General features: G+C 37.8%; 1 protein-coding gene and 1 pseudogene across 1 annotated transcript in view; one reads left to right on the top strand and one right to left on the bottom strand.

Moving 5' to 3' along the window:
- LOC140529929 (protein LZIC pseudogene) overlaps positions 1-2915 on the top strand; it is a 128671-nt pseudogene extending 125756 nt beyond the window's left edge.
- Positions 1-22501, bottom strand: part of WWOX (WW domain containing oxidoreductase) — a 1243673-nt gene that overhangs the window by 1123037 nt on the left and 98135 nt on the right. The window lies entirely within an intron of this gene.

Raw genomic sequence — 22501 nt, forward strand, 5'->3', positions numbered from 1 at the left:
CCATTTTGAAATCTCTATTTTCCATCAAGAGTGCCAGCATTCTGTGCAGGGAGACAATATTTACACAGCAATGTAAATAAAAGTGAACTGCGATTTATTAAGTGCTTACTTTGTACCAGGTATCTACAAATTACATATTTAACAATAGACAACTCTTTCACCCCAATTGATATTATCATAGGAGACCTAGTGGGCTGGACTCAATCAAAAGCGGGACAGGCAGTGTGAGGTACAAGTTGAGAATAAATGCTTGATCATTGTTAAAGAAATAAAGAATTTTTATCATTAGATAAAGGCAGATGACACAGCAGTTAAGAAGCAAACATTCATCTGGGCAAGTCAGTTGGAAATCACACATTAGAGCAACAGGCTAGTCAGCACCTGAGACTGAATAACTCTTTAGCGTGGGGAGGGTGGGAAGGAGGAGAGAGCAGATATCAGGAAGGAAGACACAGGAAGGACAAACTACACAAACAGGAAACGTCTCTCTAGGTTTACAATGGAACCTACTCTTGGGATCCCCTCAGAGAACTGAATTTAAGAGGAACTTTGTGAAAACTTCATGAAAGGAGAAAAAGATTTCTAGGAACCAAGGGCTACACATTTATGCTTTGGCCACATGTGCTCCCTAAGTCTGAAACTGCTCTACCAAGGGACCTGGTGTGTAGAAGAGGAGTTTGCCCTGGTTTAGAGGGATGTTTCTGTAACAACTGTGCTTGCTATACCTATTTATTAAATTAACTTTCTAAAGACCAGTTAACTGTAACTACAAATCAATGAACGGAACACCAGAGGCATCTTCATGACAGTGCCAGAAAACTTCAGCTATGTCTAGGGTTACCCCTAGAATGCTGAAGAAATATTTGTCACCTACACTCTGCACACAGTCTGATTAACTGAGTGGGAATTGGGAAAGTAGACCTGCAGGGGGTTTCCGTATAAAAAATATTTACAAAATAAACATATGGTAATTTGTTAAGAGAAACACTGTCTGGTAGGGTGATCAGGAAGCACTTCACGTAAATGTGTTTGAGCTCAGCTTTGAAGAAAACTAGGAATTCTAAGAGGCAAAGGTGAGGAAGGAATGTGTTCCTAGGCACAGAAGACAGCCTGAACAAAGGCACACAGATGGAAGAAAGAATGCCACGATTGCAGAACAGCAAGGCCTCTTTAGCTAGACTGAAGAATATGTAAAGCAAAGAGAGAAGAAAAGGGAATCGAAGAGAGGGAAGAGCCTAGCACACAAGTTAAGGGGACACCACAAGTAGGGGGCAGGATTTAGAGAGAAGAATCAAAAGAAAGTCATGATAAAAACCCAGAAGACAACAATATCCAGGAAAGGAGTGTGGTCATCACTGCCAAGTGTCACAAGGATATCAAGAAGAAGATCAAACATCTAAGTTGGAAGGTCTCTTTACAGATCTTCTCTAAACCATAAAGGTTAAGTAACTTGCCCACAATCACAAAGCCAGGTCTCCTGTGTTCTTTGCCCTCCATCCTAATTCCTCTTGTCCTTCAGACAGTGATCCCTACCTGAAACTCTTATTACTTTTCTGCCTCCCGAGGGTACTGGACAAAGTCCAGACCTGTTTTTAGTGTTGAATAACCTGGACTTTCTTGAACTTTTTTTCCTATCAAAAGTTGTCAGTTCATTCCTTCTCTCTTGGCTCTGCACTCTGAAGTTGATTAAGCTGAAAGGTTAATACTAATTATTTTCTTTCAAGTATACATTAATGTATATATCTCAACTCTCATAAAGTCTAAATGTGCCACTAACAGAAAATACCCAAAGGCCTGGGCTTGTTGAAAGACCTTAACAAGAGAGGATTGGGAGTCTGGTTATGGGCTACACGACTGGGACTGCACTCTCAAGAGAAAAAGTACTTGGATTAGAATGGAACACCACTATACTTAAAGAGTCAGGATACTTAGATTTTAATCTTGACTTGACCTACTTTTGTGACCTGAAGTAAATAACTTTTTCTGGGTCTCATTCCCAACTACAAAATGAAAGAGTTTAACTAGAAGAAACCTATGGGCCCTTCCAGTTTTCACGTTCTCCAATTCTGTGCATGCTGAAAGGTGAGAGAGAGAGGTTCTAAAGGAACATCACCAATTTAATTTTGACTACAGCAGTAGAAATTTCAGGGGCTTTGGAAGTCAGGTGGGGGGGGGGATTTATAATTAGGCTATTACAAGACTATTCTGCCTATAAACATAGTCAAGCATACATGATTCCCTTTTGTGTCTGATTCCTGACATAATCCAACCTTTATATTAGCCAGAGTGGATGGGAATGAGGGGTGATAGCTACAAAGTCAGATAGCACTAAACACAGAGAAAGGGAAGGGAGAAGAAATCAGGCGGGAAGTTTCTCCTATGTATGGAGATGGATGAAGAAGAAGAGAGTGAGAGTTTTGAAGAGCAATACCTATAGGTGAGAAAGGAAAGGATGGATCGCTCTAACAACCAAAGTAATACAAGAAAGAAATACCAATTCAGGTGATGGAACCTTAATAAAGCTGCCTCCAGCCCCAATATTCTAACTTCCTTATAGGCCTCACTGAAGAGCAGGCCCCCTGCCCCTCCCAAGCCACTCACCAGCCCCTTCCTCCCTGACTCAATATCCTAACTTCTTCACATATGCCTAATATATGTCTTTGAACTCATATTTCTTACAGAAACAGCAGGTGCATCCATGCGATGGGATCCCAGCCACTGCCCCGACAACACCCATTCCTCATATTTCCCATGCACTGGTGTGCCCATGCACTCAACTACAACCAATCCATCTAGCCTCAGACAGGACCACAGTACTCAGCCAGTCAGAAAGCAGCACCATCAGGATGCCCAAACAGGAAGTGGACTCCAAAACAAAAGAAGGAACTTTCCCTAAGCGGGCATCTGTGCAGTAATAGTAAAGAACTGACCTAGAGTGAACTTATGATGTAAAGAGACCTATCGTACATATATTACCCTCCCCCAAATGGGTTTATGTATTATGGGTAATCATATGCACAGTTCCATTATGGCTGGGATCCCTCCCCATTACCTAATCCCTTAACAAACCTCTCCTGCCTTTTTAATATTCATGATTTCTATTATATAATTGCATCGTTACCCTATAAAAACCTATCTTGCTTTTTCCTCTTACTGGTTCCTCTTGGAATTTAGCCTGCTTCGTGAGAGGCATCAATCTCAATAAATGCCTGTACTTGGATTACAGATGGTCTGACTCTGAATTCTTTGAGATGGTTTCACAAGACATCATGAAACCACAGTAGGGGCATGTATTTTTAGAGGTATAAAAAGATGAGAGGATCAAAAATTAGGATTGTTTTTTCTCCACATTTACGCTAACTATAAAAGCAATAAGTAGCATCACTATTTCTCTGCTTGTTATCACATCTTTACCATATCTCAACATTCCTTTCTGCCATATCCTAGCCCTCTAAAAAGGGAATGATTCAGAACAAAGGCAACATATTAGGACACAAGGTAAAGAGATCTCCAAAGAGGGAATTTAAGAAAATGTGTCACATAATCAAAGAAAGCCAGAGACTAGAGAACCTTTACAGGTAGTCTAGTCCAAACCCCACATTTTATAAAGGATAAAACTAAAGCCTAGAAATGTGAACCTTTTTACCACAATCACCTAACCACTAAGAGATATGGTCAGTATTCAGACATGATCTCTACAACCTCATCTCTTCTGACTCCAAGGTCACTGTTTACTCTGCTACAAACTGCCTAATAATCATTACTTTGCTAATTTTACCCTTCCACTTTCAATGTCCCCACTCTCACAATGCCTAAATGTGGCACCTATAAAAACAGGATCTAGAACAGCCTTCATAGGACTCTGGTCAGGGACCAGAAGGTGGAGACAAGCAGAGGGGAGATGTGTTTTCAATATTTAAAAATGAAATCTAATCTAATACAAAGGATTTGGTTCCTCTGGTGTAAGCTGCCTCTTCCTTAGTTCCATTTCTATTTTCCCAGTAAATCATCCTAACTCACAATTTGATAGCATTTTGTGGCTGAAAAGTTTATTCATAAAAACTCTTCAAGGTAGAATGTTGGAATCAAGAAGACCCAGGTTCAAGCCTCACCTCTGACACAGGGTTGTTGTCTTTTATCTTCGAAAAGGACCAAAATGACATCACCATGATAAAGTGAAATTTTCACTGTGGCTGATCAGACCAATACGAGCTCAGAATGCTCTACCACAGGTTGGGTACGGATAGTCTGTATGAATATTTGAGGTGGATATCCCAAATTTGCGCATCCTGTGTTTACTTTGTGCTGTCTCAATTCTGCTTTGCTCAAAGAGCACAGCACCCTTTCTTATGTGGGCATGCCATGCTGAGCAGTCCTGTGCCAGTGTCTCCCGTGTTTCACAGTGTGGGACTCCATCCTACTGCAGCTTGATTTCACAAGCCTCACAAGCAGCAAAAGTTGAATATGAGGTATATGGCTCCTGCAACAACAGGAACATGACTGTGAGGTCAAGCATGCTTCATTGGGAACCCAGCTGGGCAGAATATCCCTTAAGTAAATTGTATAGAATTCTATATCATGAAGACAGGACAATAGGTCATAAAAGTTAAATACTGTAAAGGTTGTAAAAGTTATACGTATATATATCTGTGTGCTCTCTCAGGAAATGTATGTTTGCGTCTCCTTATCTTGGGATGTAACCATGACGTTGATTTCTAAATAAAAGTTGGCTCCTGAAGGGGCTCAGAGCAGTCGCTTGTTCCCAAGCCTGCCCAGGCTATGCCTTGAACAGTTTGGTGTCCATGTGCTCTCTTCTATTCCCACATGTGCTCCTGTCCCCTTACAGGTGACCCCTGTTCAAACTCTGCTGTGCAGGACGCATCATCACAGTCAAATTTCAAGTTCTTGAGAGAGACCTTGAGAGTGTCCTTGTATCATTTCTTCTGGCCACCATGTGATCACCTGCCCCATGTGAGTTCTCCATAAAAGTCTTTTTGGCAGGTGTACATTTTACATTCAAACAACGTGGCCAGCCCATCGGAGCTGCACTCTCTGAAGCATAGTTTGAATGCCTGGCAGTTCAGCTCAAGCAAGGACTTCAGTGTCTGGTACATCATCCTGCCAGGTGATCCTCAGAATCTTCCTAAGACAGTTCAAATGGAAGCTATTCAGTTTCCTGGCATGGCGCTGGTAGACTGTCCATGGTTCACAGGCATACAACAATGAGGTCAACACAATGGCTCTGTAGACCTTCAGTTTGGTAGTCAGTGTAATACCTCTTCTCTCCCAAACTTTTCTTTGGAGCCTCCCAAACACTGAGCTAGCTCTGTCAATGCATGCATCAACCTCATTGTCAATGTGTACATCCCTGGAAAGTACACTACCAAGGTAAGTGAACTTATCCACAGCATTCAAACTTCTCCATTTATTGTAACCGATGGTTCCACGTATGGATGGTGTGGTGGTGGCTGATGGAGCACCTGTGTCTTCTTATGTTAATTATTAGGTCAAAATTAGCACAGGCAGCAGAGAATTGATCCATACTTTGTTGCATCTCAGCTTCAGAGGCTGCAATGAGTGCACAATCATCTGCAAACAGAAAATCATGCGCCAACACTCCCTCCACTTTGATCTTGGCTTGTAGCATTTTCGAATTGAAGAACTTGCCATCAGTACAGTAGTTGACCTTGATGCTGTGTTCATCCTCATTGAAAGCATTTGTCAACATGGCTGAAAACATCATGCCCTGTTTCACTCCACTGGTGACTGGGAAGGCACGAAAACATTGTCCATTATCCAGAACCCAGGCAAACATGCCATCATGAAACTGATGTACAATATTGACGAACTTCTCTGGGGAACCAAGTTTTGATATATTTTTCATAAACCCTCAAGACTAACAGTGTCAAAGGCCTTGGTCAGATCTACAAACGTTGTGCACAGACTTATGTTCTGCTCCTGGCATTTCTCCTGGAGTTGTTGGGCAGCAAACACCATATTGACTGTTCCTTGGCCTTTCTGAAGTCACATTGGCTCTCAGATAGATGACCATCTTTCAGGTGAAGGATCAGCCTATTAAAGAGGACTCTAGGAAGAACTTTGCCAGCAATGACTATGAGAGAGATTGCCCTGTGACTGTCGCAGGACAATCTATTCCCGTTACCTTTAGGCCGATGATCAATAGATCCATCTTTGAACTCCTGGGGGATAACCTCCTCTTGCCCTATAACCTGGAAAATTTCAGTCAGCTTTTGTATGAGCAATGGTCCCCCTACCTTGTAAATCTCAGCTGCAACAGAATCAGCACCAGCTGCTTTGCCACATGAAAGGAGCCTAATGGCCTTCAAAACCTCTTCTTCAGTTGGAAGTTCAGCTAAGGAGGGATTGACTTCAACCTGAGGTAAATGGTCAATGGCCTCAGCATTGATTGATGATGGTCTGCTGAGAACACTATGGAAGTGTTCAGTCCATCTTCCTAGAATCATGTCCTTATCACTAATCAAAGTGGCTCTATCAGCACTGAGTAGGGGTGAAACACCACAGGTTTTTGGTTCAAGATTTCAGGCAAAGGTGAGGAAAATGAAGATGTGGAGAAAATGATTGAATGCCATTTAAGACTAAGAATATGGAACATTTTACAACTAAAAAATTAAATGGGTAGTTTGGAAACTAAGTACCAACTACGAGATTTAGGTATTCTAAAGATGAGGAAAACTCAGATTATTTTAGCAACTGACAGTGACTTCATGGAGAATGAATTATTTATTACCTCAGAAAACATCTTTCCTGTTCCTATGACAATAAAGGTCAAACCAGCAACATAAGTAGAACATGTGTTTTCTGCATCATATAAAATAAAAGGTTGTATCTTGAGAGTGAGAAGGAAGTAAACTGCTTACTTTGCAGAGACACATCCACTCCTTCAGACCACTAAGGTCCATTTAAGTGACTTTTCTCTCTGAATGGACTAAATGATATCTTAGCATCCTAAAAGTCAATGAATGGAATTCCAAAGTAAGACACATACTAAAAGATATGATCACTTATTTTTATGTATAAATAAAACATTGTGCTAAGTCCTTGCAGAAGGTGAACAAATATTTTTAAATCTATCAAGAGGCATTTATTAACTGCCTATTAAGTATGTGACGTGGTGCTAGACATTGGGAATATAAAAATAAGCTCGTCCCTGCCTTCCATAAGCTTACAGCAAACTACGGGGATAAAATATGTTCACAGATAAGTAAATACTAGGTGATGGGGGCAAAGGGAATGTAACACTACTACAAGAATCAATAAAGGTCTTAAAGAAGAAATGACACCAACTGAGCTTTTAAAAAGCAGTAGGAATTCCGTGAGGCTGAGCTGAAGAAACAGAACATTCTAGAGCTAAGGGAGAACATGTACAAAGATACTGAGACCCAGATGTAATTAAATGGGAAGGGAATGGGAAGGAGGTAAGTTGAAGAGTGCATGAGGGGAATTAATTTGTTTAAAGTCTGATCAGTGGCTGCCCAGTCTTCAAAAAAACACAAAGACTCCTTAATTCAAAACTCAATCCTCCAAAACTCACTCCAGTCTCTCTACTCTTCTACACTGCACTCTTCATTTCAGTGTTGAACAACTGTCATCTCACCTTCTCCAACCTTGGTGCACATCTTATCTCATGCCTCAAATGGACTCCTCCCATATATTCTTATTGATATCATTTCCTTTAATGCTCAGTTCTACTAACAAATTCTTGAACCTCCCACCTAAAAGTGAATCCTTCATCCCCAGGATATTTAATCTTTGATATTCTAACTTGTAACAACAGTTAAATATCAGTGTGCTATAACCCAAATCTTTCAATTTAAGTTTCTAGAGGGCTTGATCTCTTGTCTCTGTTATTGTTACTATCAATGTAAAATGCAAATTTGCAAAAGATATGGACCAAATGAGCAGAATGTCTTAGCTAAATTCCCAGTACTATGTTTAGATGAGGATTTAGTATATTATTCTTAACAATGAGGATGACAGTGGGATATTTCATTTTAAAAAGTACTTTCTGGAATAATAGGAGGCAGCATAGTGAAATGCAAAGTCTGTCACTCATAAGGAGAGTCCCAGGTCCTCCACTTAGTGCCATGGGAACAGAGACAATTTCTCAGTCTCAGTTTTCTCGCCAGTCAAAATTAGGAGCTTAAACTACATGTTCTCTGAGACACCTTTTGGCTCAAACCACCCTACAACTCTATCATTTTGTTCTTCTTTCTGTTTCTGAACTAATCAACTAGTTCATTTACTTCTTGTCAAATCAAAGGGTTATTTAGATCATATTTCAATTACTAAAAATTCAGTATTGTATAATACAAAGGCTGATTTTCTTTTTAAGAAAAGAAGAGAAACAACTTCTTTAGTTGATTTAAGATGGACTTTTCTCAATCAATAATTGTTAAAAATATTAAGTGTGTTTGCATTTTTGTGTTCAGGCTATCTAGTCAATATAAAGAAACTGGGTCACATAACCTGTTGCAATCTGCAGCCTAACAAATCACTTTTACAAGGTCAAGTTAACAGATCCAAGACTTTCATTTTTTTTTTTCATTTTCATTAGTATACTATGTGCCTAGTTTCTTTGATTTGCAAAAGGAAAGTACAAGAAGTCTGGCTTTTAATATAAATTGATGACATGTTGGATTGAGTTCACAACACTATTCCAATCTTGGCTTGAACACTGGAGAAGCAAACCGTACCCTTCTTGGTTTGGGTTGGGTTAGAGCAGCAGAAAGATAAGTGAATACTCTATAAGCCCATATAAGTCCAAGTATATAAAAACGCATTATGTCAGAGAAAGAGGGAAATTTGGGCTTTATCTAATTCACTAATCTCTTTTTACAATTCAGGATACTGAAGCCTAGCATAGGAAAGGTTACAGTGTTAATAAGTAGCACATCTGGTACTTAAATCAAAGCCTTACCCCAAGTTCAGTGATCTTTCTATTGCGTGAGAAAAGAGATGTCATTCATAATGAGTTTCATCTTGTCCCATTGTCTATATTCTCCTCCTTTACTTCCAGTTTCTGAAGAATAGAAGACTCTTTGTAGTGTGAATAAATATCTTAACACAGCACTGGCAAATCCATTTTAAGTCTCCATTTTTTGATTAAGTAGTTGTTACATAAGTTTGTATTTTTTTTTTTCTGTAATAAGATAAGCACTTGGTTGTGGATGTGTAAGCGTGTGAGTTTTTCTCAAATCTGGTAAACACCTCTTAAAGACATGTGTCCTTCAAACAGGTCAAAAACATAAGTACTTGTTAACAACATTAGAAAATTAAAGCTTTTACTTACAGTTTCCTTTCATTATGAGATTAGGTAATCACCAATACACACTTAGATGTAACATAAACAACCTTAGCCAGAACCATAAAAAAATCATTAGAGACCCCAACCAACAGTCTACTCCTAGTTAATGATTAGGGAAGACTCCTGAATTCTTCACACTCAGAAATTCAAGACCAGTGCTAATTGATGGAGATTTGCCAGAAGGCCTCCTCTAAGGGTGACACATGGCCTCCAGCTAGGCAGAGAAGGAACCCTGTCATGAGTTCTAGTATGACACATGCTGACTGGAACCTTTAGGGAATCAGTTTGGTGGTTTGTTCCAATAGAAGCTGCTGCTTGTATAACTAACTGCACCTGTCGAATAACAGTGATTGTATGCACTGATGAGTGTAAGTCTGATTTAATGCTTCCATCTCACTAAAAGGCATAATGGTAAATCAGATAGGTGCATCCACCATATAGACCACACAGAAGATGAGTAAACACACCTCTACTTAGCAAAGACAACCTCTCAATATGCACCCTTGATCTCTACTTCCTCCAGAAGACTGTCTTCTCAAAGAATGTCTCCTATTTAACATCCAATATCTAAGTACTTACTGGTCCTTTCCCTGCTGCTCACAAACACACCCAAGTCTTTCTTGTCCTGTAAAAACTCTCACTAAACCCTACTAAGCCAGTCAGCTGCATCCTCTCTGTCTCCTCCTTTTCACAAAGTGAATAGCTTTGCAAAAGCTAGCTGCACCCATTGGCTCTACCTCCTCCCTGCTCACTGTCTTCTAAACGCTCTGAAATCTGGCTTTGGATCTCATAATTCAATGAAACTGTTCTCTACAAAATGACAATAATCTGTGTCCTCTTTGAACCCTATCATCATTAGGGTTCACAGAGGAAGTCCAATTAGACAAGGGCTGAGAGTGGTTCTGTTAAGTCTTGATAATCTTAAGAAAAGAATAGCAAGGGGAAGAGGAATACACTAGGGGGGAAGGAGAAGGAAAGTTAGGGGAAATTATCTTACATAATTAGTATGTATGACTAGATATTATGCTTAATTTTTATCAGCATAATGACTAAGCAGGATTACAGAAGACTGATGATGGAACATGGTACTCACCTCCTGAAAGAAAGGAGAAGTACTCAGAAAGCAGAATGAGATAACGATTTTTGGACATGGCCAATATGGAAATTTGTTTTGATTGATGATATATACTTGCATGGTTTTTTTGTGTGTGTGTTCTCAGTTTGTGGGGGAAGGCGTAGAGAGTGGAGAATGAGCAAGAGGGTTGCTGGATAAAAAGATGTGAAGGCATGTATCTTGGCTGATTAAAACAAATAAAGTATTTTTCATAAAAGAAAAAATACAGTGATCCCTTAATTCATCTGACAGCCTTTTCTCAAACCTCATTCTTCTTGTCTCTTCTGCACATTTGACTTTGTTACCTCTTCTCCTTCGGGACTGTGTGACACTGCTCCCTTGGAGTTCCCTTCTTACATTTCTGATGGTTCCTTCTGAATCTTCTTTACTGGTTCATCACCCACATCACAAAATTCTAACATGGGTGGATTCCAAGACTTTGTATTGAGGCCCTTCTCTTCTCTTTCCAAATTCTCTAAACTGGCAACTTCATCAGCTCCCATGGATTTAATTATCATCTACAGATGACTCACAAATCCATATATTCTACAATAGTGTCTTCTGCACTCCAATCATGTGCCTCCAATTGCCTTTTAGATATTTCAAACTGCTTATTTCTCAGGAATTTCGAATTCAATAGTCCAAAACTGAATTCATTGTTTTCCCCACAAAACACACAAAATAAACTCTTCCAAACTTCTCTATTTCTATTTAAAGGGCCTCCATTCTTGCAATCACCAATGCAACCTCCAACACTATGCTCAACGTCTTACTTCCTCGGCCCACATAGCCAATCAGTCACCAAGTCGTGTCATTTCTAATGCCATAACATCCCTCCTGTTCCAAACTGTTTTCTATCTTTTGTTTTGTATAAGAAATAGTGATCTTTAATAACATTTTCCTTTGCTATTAGTGAAACTCAAGAATAAATCTAAACTAATAGGAAAGAAGAAAAAAACAAAAGAAGATAAGATAGATAGTCAAGTCTCCAACTTTCTTCCCTCACATGACCACCACGCATAAGGGGTGACATAATGTGATATTTACTATGCCCAAGCAGAATGACAATATTGTTAAAGTTAACCTGTGAGGTCATTGTTGGCAAAATGTCTTCTTTGTCTCTTGCCCTATAAAGCAAGTAGGCACTGGTCAGTGAGGGGAAAACCACCGGGAATTCATAGAGGAATCCATAGTGGGGAAAAACCACAGGGAACCCATAGAGGAATCTGTGTGTTTCTCAACCGGCCCCCATTGAGACTTGAGGGGACTTAGGAGAGTGCAGAAGTGTACCTGTCTCAACTGACCCCATGGAGATATAGGGGGTAGTTTTCTCCCCTTCTCGCTGGCCTCTGGGTGTAGGAGTTGGTTCTCCCATCAACCATTTGAGAAGACTAGATTAGAATAAAGCTGATTATTAACATCTTCAAAGCTGTCTGTTTGCCTGTCCGACCATATCAAGAATGAACCTGTTAGAGGCTGGAGTCCAAAACCTCCAGTGCCTCCTGTGTGTTATCTGTGAAACACTGTCCAAAAACAAAATGGAATCTCTTGGGAAGTTGTGTGTCCTTCCCCCAATAATGTTGTAGAAAGGATTCTTCCTCAAATTTATGTAGTACTGAGTGGCCTCTAAGGCCCCTTTCATCTTTGAGATTTTTTAAAAGATACTTTGGCAATCCAGTGAGGAAAGATTTATCATATATCATTTTTCCCTTATGTTGATATTCTTATAATAGATCACTAAGATTGTGGAACAATGCCAGCTATTATGATTTCTATCTTGTCAGTAAATACTGTACTTACTGTCTAATCACAAGTTACATATGAAGCATGCTAATTAATTTTCAAAGGCATCAAACACCTACTATATTGAAGGCATTGTGAAATGCATTATTTGTGATACACCAAGATGCATAAGACAGTCCTAGAGCAGGAATCTTTAGCATAGAGTACAAGAACTATTTATTAAAATATTTTTATGATTGCATTTCAGTCTAATTGGTTTCCATTGCAATCCTTTGCATTTTGTTTTATACAGTCAAAAATATTATTCTGAGAAGAGGACCAAAAGCTTCATAAGACTGCCTAAAGCGCCCAAGAATTTAAAAAAAAAAAAAAAGGTTAAGAATTCCTTCGGAAAAATAGCTAGCATAAGATAGAGATAATCACTTGCAATAAGAGATACTAATCTTTAATCATTTGTTAAGTGTACAGAAACATTATATCAAAAAAATTTTTTTAGCAATAATGCCTGACACATATTATGAAGAAATATCTTGGGACTTCCTGCCAAGATAGCTTCCTGAAGTAGAGACAGACCACCCAACTCTAACTATACCAACTCTAGCAAAACTCTATAGTTCACATTGGACCACATAATTATCAAAAAATCCAATAGGACCTACAGTGACATCTTCTACCCTGAGTAGTCCAGAAGCCCACAAGCAATAGGAAAGTGCCATCTCTTGCATGCCATATGCCATGCACCCTTTCTTACCTCCAGAAAAGTTGTCTGTGTATGGAGATGGGAGACCTGTAATCTACAAGGCTTTGTGTCCAAAGAGAAAGGCTCCCCTGAGATAAGCCAGGGCAAGGACCATTGAGATATGACAGAAAGTAGTGATACACAGTCTAGGTGATAGCAGGCATATGTAGTATCATGGCAGCTCAAACCCAGGGGCTTTGAAGTCCCTAGCATTTAGACCTGAAACTCCAAAGAGAGGTGTGAAGATCCAACACTCTGGACCTCAAAAATCTAAAGGACCCTAATGGCTGGAGGTAGAGGTTAAGTGCAAGAACCCAGGGTATGAACAGCAAGACTGAACAAGGCTGCAAGGAGTAGGCACTTTCAAACATGTCTGATAAAAAGACCAGAGCTGAGAACAAACCCTGAAATATAAAAACAAGGGTCCAGGAAACCTAGAAAAGTAAATGTATCTGAGCAACTGAAATGAACTACATAATGATGTACTCCTGACATTCTAATAGTAGGAGAAGAAACAAATTTTCCATAATGTCTTTAAAGAGTAATGAAGGCATTAAATAAAAAACAAAAAACACAGGTCTTAGGGACAAATAAGTTTTGTTCCTAGGATCTTAAGTGAGAAAATAAAACTACTAGTAGTATAAAAAGGAGGCACAAGAAAGTGGAACTTCTCACAACTGGGGTGCATGACAAGAATATAGAGAAATGGAAGAAGAGATGAGGAGTGTAAGAATCCAATGAAACTAACTCTAATCAGAAATGGCCAAAGAAGGGTTAAACACACACACACACACACACACACACACACACACACACACACACACACACTCAGCATGTCTGTATACATACATTTGTTGTGTGTAGTTCTACAAAGTCCCATGTAGAACATACTTCAAAATCAACAAGGAAACAAGTGGGGAAGAAGCATGGAGGCTGAGAGGATAATACCAGTAAGAAATCAATCACAGGCAAAACAAAATAGCAAAATGTGAAGGGAAAATTTAAGGGGAGAGGAGAAAAGAAAAGAGCTAAAATAAGAGAGTTCCTTGGATGGTCTCATAGACAGGGAATGGCTGAACATATATATGACATATGAATGTGATGGAATATTATTATTCCAGAAGAAATTACAAAAGAAACCATTTCAGAGAATTTTTAGTAAAATGAAGTGATGCAGAGTGAAGTGAACATGTTGATCAATGAGAATAATTTATACAATAACATAAAGAAAAATAATTATTAAATATTTAAGAGCTCTAATCAGTGCAATGACTAACCATATCTCCAGAGGACCTAGGATGAAGCAGCTCCTAACAGAGAGGTGACAGACACAAAGTACAAAGATATATTTTTGCATATGGTCACTGTGTAGATTTGGTTTTCTTGGCTATGCTTTTTTGTTTAAAAGATTTCTGATTTTTTTTAATTTTCTCTCATTCATTTGAGATAGGAAGGGCAAGGTGGTAAAAGGGAGGTAAAAAAGGTAAACATGTTACCATCGTAACATGTTTGAAAACAGACTGAAGAGAACAGATGTTCAGATGGAAGCACAGACAAGCTGGACAATTCTGAAAGTAAAACCAAACAGGATGAAAATGAGATTCACAGTTTTATACAGAATCCCCCTTTTATATTTAGCATTTGGAAATGTTCAAGTTTACAATTTAAAAAATCAAATGAATAAAAGAAATACCTTATGTTTAAATGGAGGGAAGGGAGAGGTGATAGGTTCCCTCCTGCCTCCTTTTTTAATTGTATTAAACTAACTAGCTCTTTAGAAGGCTTGTTTACTTCTACGTTGTACATTTAATTCTCTTTTAATAGTTTTAAATTCTTATTCTACTTTTAACTTTGTTGCATCCTAAAAATCCTTCAGTAGGAGGGCATGCTATAAGTGAAATTATTATTAGCAGTAGCAATTAATGTAAGCTCTAATTCTAATTCAATATGTACTGCTTCTCTTAAATTATATTTATTAATTATATTAAATAACAAGATCACCCAAAAAGTTTTAAAATCTCTACAAGGGATATCTTTAATAATAAATGATATTCTAAAGAAATCTATACTGTTCTCTAAACTGAAATGTAAAATTAACATTCATATCTAAGGGTGATGAAACTGGGCCTTGCAAAAAAACTATTATGAATAGTGCCAAAAGCTGAAGAGACACACCTTCAGGGATATAAGCAGTTTGATAATGTTCCAGGGTCCCCTAAGATGTGAAAGTCAATCAATCAATAAGCATTTATTAGGTACCAACTACGCATGTGCTAGGCACTATGCTATGCACAGGGGACACAAAAATCTGTTCCTCACACAGGTAGTTCCATCTGTCATCTCTGTGCCTTTGCATTGATCATACCCCAGTTCTGAAATGCATTCCTTCCTTACCTCTCACTCAGAGTCATTTTTTTTTTTGCACCATCTTCTGCATGAAGACTTTCCTGTTCCCCACCAACTTCAAGTACCTTCCCTCCTAAACCATCTTATATTTAACTAATTTGCATGTACTTGTATTTACTGACTTTTTGTAGTTTGTTTTAAGTGTCACCTACTTTCATTAGAATGTGAATTTATTGTGAATAGAGATTGTTTCATTCTTTGTACTTGTATTCCCAGCCCTTGTACAATGCTTAGCACACAGGAAGTACTTAATAAATACTTGATTTATCACCTGATTCATTGATTGGCATGTTTTAGCCTTAGTCCTGAGAAGTCCTCTGGCTTAAATGTCATTAGACTACTGACCACATGCCATGTGCCAATAGGTTATTCTCTGTGTAATCCTCAGAAGAAAAATGGAAAAAAATTGCAAAAAGTTCTTCAGCACTTTTCTCAATCAAATACAGTGGGAATATAATACTGGACCCTAACTTCACAGTTCCTGATGAGCTTATATAAGAAATATAAAAGGAGCTAAAAAGAAGACAGGGAGAGAATGGAACAATTATGTACAAAGAAAAACTGTTTTAGATGTGAGACAATTATGAGAGCATGGAGGTACTGATCCATATAAAGTACATGAATGAAGGGAAGCTATCAAAGGAGTGGGACAAAAACAAAACCTTATGAACCCCAAAAACTGATGACCAAGAGAACATCAATAACTACTGACCTATATGCCTACTTTGCTATCCATACACAATTATTTATAAGGGTCATTTATATATGAACTGAGGTCATCCTTGAAAGCATTAGCAGGGATCAAGAAGGTTTTCACCAGTATTCAATAGCTATTTTTAATGGTCATTGTGTGGATTCAATTTGTTTGATTATGGCTCCAACCTACCCTTCCAGATTAAGTACAAAGGAGTCCTCTTTCACATACCATACTGTCTAAATAAACCTGTCTTCTAGCACTTCACCTACAACATTCCATCTCCCCTCTCTTGGCACAGGCTGTCCCAGACAGCTACAATATTCTTCCTCCACACCTCTACCTTTTATATCCTTAGATTCCTTCAAGGCTCAACTCAAAAACATTTCCTACCTGAGGCCCTTTCTGATTCCCCAAGATGCCAGTGCCTCCCTCCATGAAATTAATCTTGTATTTGTTTTGTATACACATAAATACAAAAATAAATTGCTTTTGCCAACAGAACATAAGCTCCCTGGGGACAAAGATATTTCATCTTTTTCTTTGTATGCCCAGGGCCTTGCATAAAATCTGTCAAACAGGAGAATAGGTGCTTAATGAATGTCTGCTGATTGACTTGTTGTTTGATTAAATATTCTTCCCCCTCCTGGGAATGTCATTTGATTCTTTTCCTACCTATTCACTGCTAATTCTGAGCAGCTTTTGCTGGGTCATTACTTATCTCTTGCTCCCTAGGTATTAGTTCCTCCAATAAGGAATTACACATCTTCCATAGAACTGAGGCATTGAAGGATTATTCTATGTCTTCTCAAAATTCCCCTAGCCCTTAAATCCTACGCTCATCACTCTCAGTTAATGATCTCCAATTTATTTTGTTAATTTTTCAGTTAAAAAAAATCAATTCTCTCCCTTTTAACTCCTCTCATTTGGGGAAAAGAAAAAAAAAACAAAAGTAACAGATGTGCATATTCAGGCACAACACATTCCTGCATTTCTCATGTTAAAAATATATCTATGTCTCAATTTGCACACTGATTAGATTATTTCTTTCTTCAGGAAGTGGGTAGCATTTGCATCATGGATGTTCTGTAATCGTGATTGGTCACTGCGCTGATCAGAGTTCTTCAGTGTTTCAAAGCTGAGGGACTTAACAATGTTATGATTGTATGAATTGTTCTCCTGGTTCTGCTCACTTCACTCTGTATTAGTTCAAAAAAAGTCTTTCAAGTTTCTCTGAAACTGCTCCCTTCATCATTTATTAGAGGAGTATAATATTCCATTATATTCATATACCATAATTTGTTCAGAATTTCCCAAATGGACAACTACCATAGTTTCCATTTCTTTACCACCAAAATATGAACTGTAAATATTTTTGTATATCTGGATTATGTTCCTCTTTCTTTGAACTCTGGAGCTATAGGTTTATTGTGGTAATTTTTCTAGTGCATAATTCCAGACAGCTTCTGGAATGCCTGTAACAAATGACAACTCCACAAATGACGAATTAATTTACCTGATTTCTTCCATCCCCTCTAACATTTGTCATTTTTTAACTAATTTTACGAATCTATACTACTTCACTAACTTTACTAATCTGATGGGTATGAGGTAAAACATCAAAGGTCATTTGCATTAATTATTAGTAATTTTGAGCATTTTTTTCACATGACTGTAGATAACTAAGATTTCTTTCTCTGAAAACTACTTGATTATGTACTTTGATGATGCATCAATTAAGAAATGGCTCTTATCCTTATAAATCTGAATTTGTCCCCCATATATCTTGGAAATTAGACTTTTATCAGAGAAATTCACTGCAAAGATTTTTCCCCCAATTACCTGCTTCCCTTTTCATTTTATCTGCATTCGTTTGTGAAAAGAGTCTAATTTTCTATAATTAAAACTGTCCATTTTATCTTCTCTGATCCTTTCTTTTCTTTACTGGTTATAAACACTTTCCTTAAGGTCCTTAACCATCTGCTCCTCCAGATGAGTTTCCTTATTATTTGATCTAGCTCCATGAAGTGATCTCTTGATTCTTTAGCTGTTATGGAATCAAAGAGTAAATTACTTTAGGCAATACTGTCATTTTATGATACTAGAATAGCCTAACCATGAGTAGTTAATATTTCCCAATTACTTACATCTCTCTGTATTTGTATAAAGAGTATTTTGTAGTTGTAGGGGGTAGGGTGTGTTTAAGGAAGAGTAGTACCTCTGGGATGAGGGCTGCTGAGCCCTTTTCAGGGTTGCTTTTCACCTTTGCTGTACACATGATCCACCTAACTTCTCACCTGTGACTCCCAAAAGCTGTAGCATGCACAGTGGTCACACCCTGGTAAACTAATTCAGCAGATGAGCTAAAACAGGTTGAGGGTAACCAAGAGGTCTCACAGCTTTTGATGAGTTAAGGCAGTATCTGTGCCAATCATGTGAAGACTTTATTTGTTAATGGCCACAAAGGCATCTGAAGCAGGCACTGTGGGGTGCTTAGAGCTTGGTCAGATATAGAAGATGCCAAGATCATCCACTGCATCTTGAGCCATCACCAGTCTTGACACTGTCTTGCCACTGAACTGTGATGACTCTAGAAGAGAGAGGTGGACAACTACATGCAACTTTGCCTCACTTAAATGCAATTTATGCATTTGTCAAAAGACATCACCCATTTTTACCTGTCTCCTTGATATGGTGCTTGCTGCCCAACAACTCCAGAAGAAATGCCAGGAGTAGAACAGAGGTCTGTATACAATGTTTGTAAATCTGACCAAGGACTTTGATACTGTCAGTCATGAGGGCTTATAGAAATTTATGTCAAAATTTGGTTACCCCAAAATGTTCATCAGTATTATATGTCAATTTCATGGCATGCTTGCCTGAGTTCTGGATAATGGACAATGTTTTTGTGCTTTCCGAGTCACCAATGGAATGAGACAAGGCTGTGTACTTGTTCCCATACTTTTTACCACATTATTTTCAGCCATGTTGTCAAATGCCTTCAGTGAGAACAAACATGGCATCAAGATCAGCTACCTCACTGATGGTAAATTTTCCAACTTGAAAAGGCTACAAGTCAAGACCAAAGTGAGGGGAATGTTGGTGCATGATTTTTCATTTGCAGATGATTGTGCACTCCATGCAGCCTCAGAAGTTGAGATGTTACAAAATATGGATTGCTTCCTTGCTGCTTGTGCTAATTTTGGCCTAACAATTAACACCAAGAAAATACAGATGCTCCATCAGTCAGCACCACACCATCCAAACATGAAACTGCTGGTTACAGCAAATGAAGATGTTCTGAATGCTGTGGATAAGTTCACTTACCTTGTCAGTATATTTTCTAGGGATCTATACATTGATAATGAGGTTGATGCACACATTGGCAGAGCTAGCTCAGTGTTTGGGAGGCTCTGAAGGAAAGTGTGGGAGAAGAGTTACTAGACTGCCCACCAAACTGAAGGTCTACAGAGCTATTGTGCTGACCTCGCTGTTGTATGCCTGTGAAACCTGGACAGTATGCCATCCATGCCCGGAAACTGAATCATTTCCATTTGAATTCTCTTAGGAAGATGCTGAAGATCACCTGGAAGGATAACATACCAGACACTGAGGTCCTTTTTCAAACTAAACTACCAAGCATTCAAACTTCACTGCAGAGAATGCAACTCTGATGGGCTAGCCACACCGTTCAAATGCCAAATTTACGCTTGACAAAAGACTATTTTATGGAAAACTCAGATAGGAAGTAGTCAGAAGAGGTGATACAAAGACTCTCAAAGTCTCTCTTAAGATTTGCGGAATTGATTTGTGATATGGGAAACACTGGCACAGGACTGTCCAGGATGGTGTGTCCAAAGGAGAATTAAAATAGCTCAAAAGAAACATGATATGCAAATTTAAGAACCCACTCCAAATGTTCACATGGTCTATTTGTATCCAAACTGTGAAACAGCATTCCAAGCTCTTATTGGTCTGATCAGCCAGTTGGATACACTGAAACTTGACCCTAACATAATGATGTCATTTTCATCCTCTCTGAGAACAAAGGACAACAACCAACCAACCATTATGTAGTTACATTTAGTAGTTGTGTTTGTGTTTTAGAAAGCAGAATCCCTTATCTGTTATATTCTTTATACTTTTTTAAATTGAAATTTTCTTTCTAGTTTTTCCTGTTGAGTTCTATTGGTAACAAAGAGAAAAGTTCATGACTTATGTGGTTTTTTAAATACCCAAGAACTTTGCTGTACTTATTATTTTAATAAATTTTAGTTGATTTGTAGGTTTCTCTAAGTAAGCCATCATATCACCTGCAAAAAGCAGTATCTTTGTTTTTTCTTTGCCTCTCAATTTCTTTTATTTGTCTTATTGCTATAGCTAGCATTTCCAGTACTTCCAGTATTAAATAGTGATGTTGCAAATGGAAATCCATGCATTGCCCTTGATCTCATTTTTTAAAATCTTATGCTTTATTCCCACTACATATGATGTTGACTCTTAGTTTTAGATACTACCTATTATAAGAGGAAAGATCCATAATATATACATATATTATGGTTTTAAGAAATGGGAATTTTATCTTTCAAAAGCTTTTTCTGCAGCTATTGACATATAATCAAATAATTTTTGTTATTCTTGCAATATGGTGAATTGTATTGACAATTTTCCCAATCTTGAAACAATCCTGCATTAATTATATAAATCCAATCTGATCATAGTATATAAACTCTATAAAGTATATATTAGCCACCTTGCTAATGTTTTAATTTTTTGCATCAATTTTCATTAGGGATATTGGTCTATAGTTGTCTTTCTCCATTAAGCTGACTTGAAATTTAACATTAAAAAAACTAAGATCTTGGCATCTGGTCCCATCACTTCCTGGCAAATAGAAGGAGAAAAAAAATGGAAGCAGTGTCAGATTTTATATTCTTGGGCTCAAAGATCACTGCAGATGGCAACTGAAGTCATGAAATTAAGATATTTGCTCCTTGAAAGGATAGCTTTGGGAAATTTGGACAGAACACTAAGAAGCAGAGACATCACTCTGTCCACTAAAGTATAGTGAAAGTCATGCTTTTCCAGTAGCAATGCAGGCTATGAAAGTTGGACTAACAGGAAAGCTGAGCACAGCAGAATTAACACTTTTGAATTTTGGCACTGGAGAAGACTTCTGACAGTCCCTTGTACAACAAAGAGATCAAATCAGTCAATACTTAAAGAAGCTAATTCAAACTATTCATTGGAATGATGAATACTAAAGCTGTAGCTTAAATACTTTTAGCCATATAATGAGAAGACAAGACTCACTGGAAGAGACCCTGACATTGGGAAACATTGAAGGACAAAGGAAAGGGGACAGCAACAATGAATATGAACTTGGACAGACTTTGGGAAAAAGTGGAGATCCACCAAGTCACAAAAAATTGGACATGACTGAACTGAACAACAGTAAAATAAGACTATGTTTGGTTCAGGTATCAAGACCAGATTTCGATCACCAAAGGAATTTGGTAGGACCCTTTCTTAATCCTTTTTTCTTTTAATTAGCTTGTGAAATATTGGAATTCACCACACTTTGAAGGCCTGATAAAAATCACTACTTATATCTGGTAAATATGTCTGGTCCCAAGTTTGGTTTTGTTTATTTTTTCCTTCGGGATCCTTGGTAGCTTGTTCAATTTCTTTTTCTAAGATTAAATGTTTCTTGTTATACTATTATGAACATTATTTATTTCTGTAAATATTCTTCCATTTAACTAAATCATCAGTTGTATTCCCCTATAATTCAGCAGAATAGCTTCTAATAATATCCTTTATTTCTTCATTTGTTGTCAATTCATTTTTTTCATTTTTGATAGTGATGATTTGTTTTTTCTTTCTTTAATCAAAAAAGCCAGTGGTTTATCTATTTTTAGCTCTCAGTTTTATTATTCCAATAGATTTTTGTTTTCAATTTTGTTAATATTTTATTTGATTTTCAGGATTTCAATTTTGGATGTTAATTTGTGGGATTCCTAGTATTTTTAGTTCAATATCTAATTCATCCATCTGTTCTTTTTCTTTTTTGTTGAGGAAAATATTTAGATATATAAATTTTCCCCTAAGGACTACTTTGGCTGCATCCTAAAATATTTTGCTATGTTGACTCATTGTTGTCATTATCTTTAATGAAAATTATTCAGTTGTTCCTATGATTTGTTCTTTGACCCACCAATTCTTTAGGATTAACTTATTTAGTCTCCAATTAATTTTTAATTGTTTCTTCAGAGGCCCTCTTGCCCTCCTTTGACTAGTTCAGATTAAAATACTGTTCAACCATCATCCATTCCCCCATACTTTCTCCTTGTTTCTATAGTCTTCTACTTACAAATCCTAATAATGTAAGATGATTTCCCCCAACTTTCCTCACTCTTTCATTTCATAGTATATCCTTTTCCCTTCCCTTTTCTATTC

This window comes from Notamacropus eugenii, chromosome 1 (assembly GCF_028372415.1).
Source record: "Notamacropus eugenii isolate mMacEug1 chromosome 1, mMacEug1.pri_v2, whole genome shotgun sequence".
Classification (NCBI taxonomy): Eukaryota; Metazoa; Chordata; class Mammalia; order Diprotodontia; family Macropodidae; genus Notamacropus; species Notamacropus eugenii.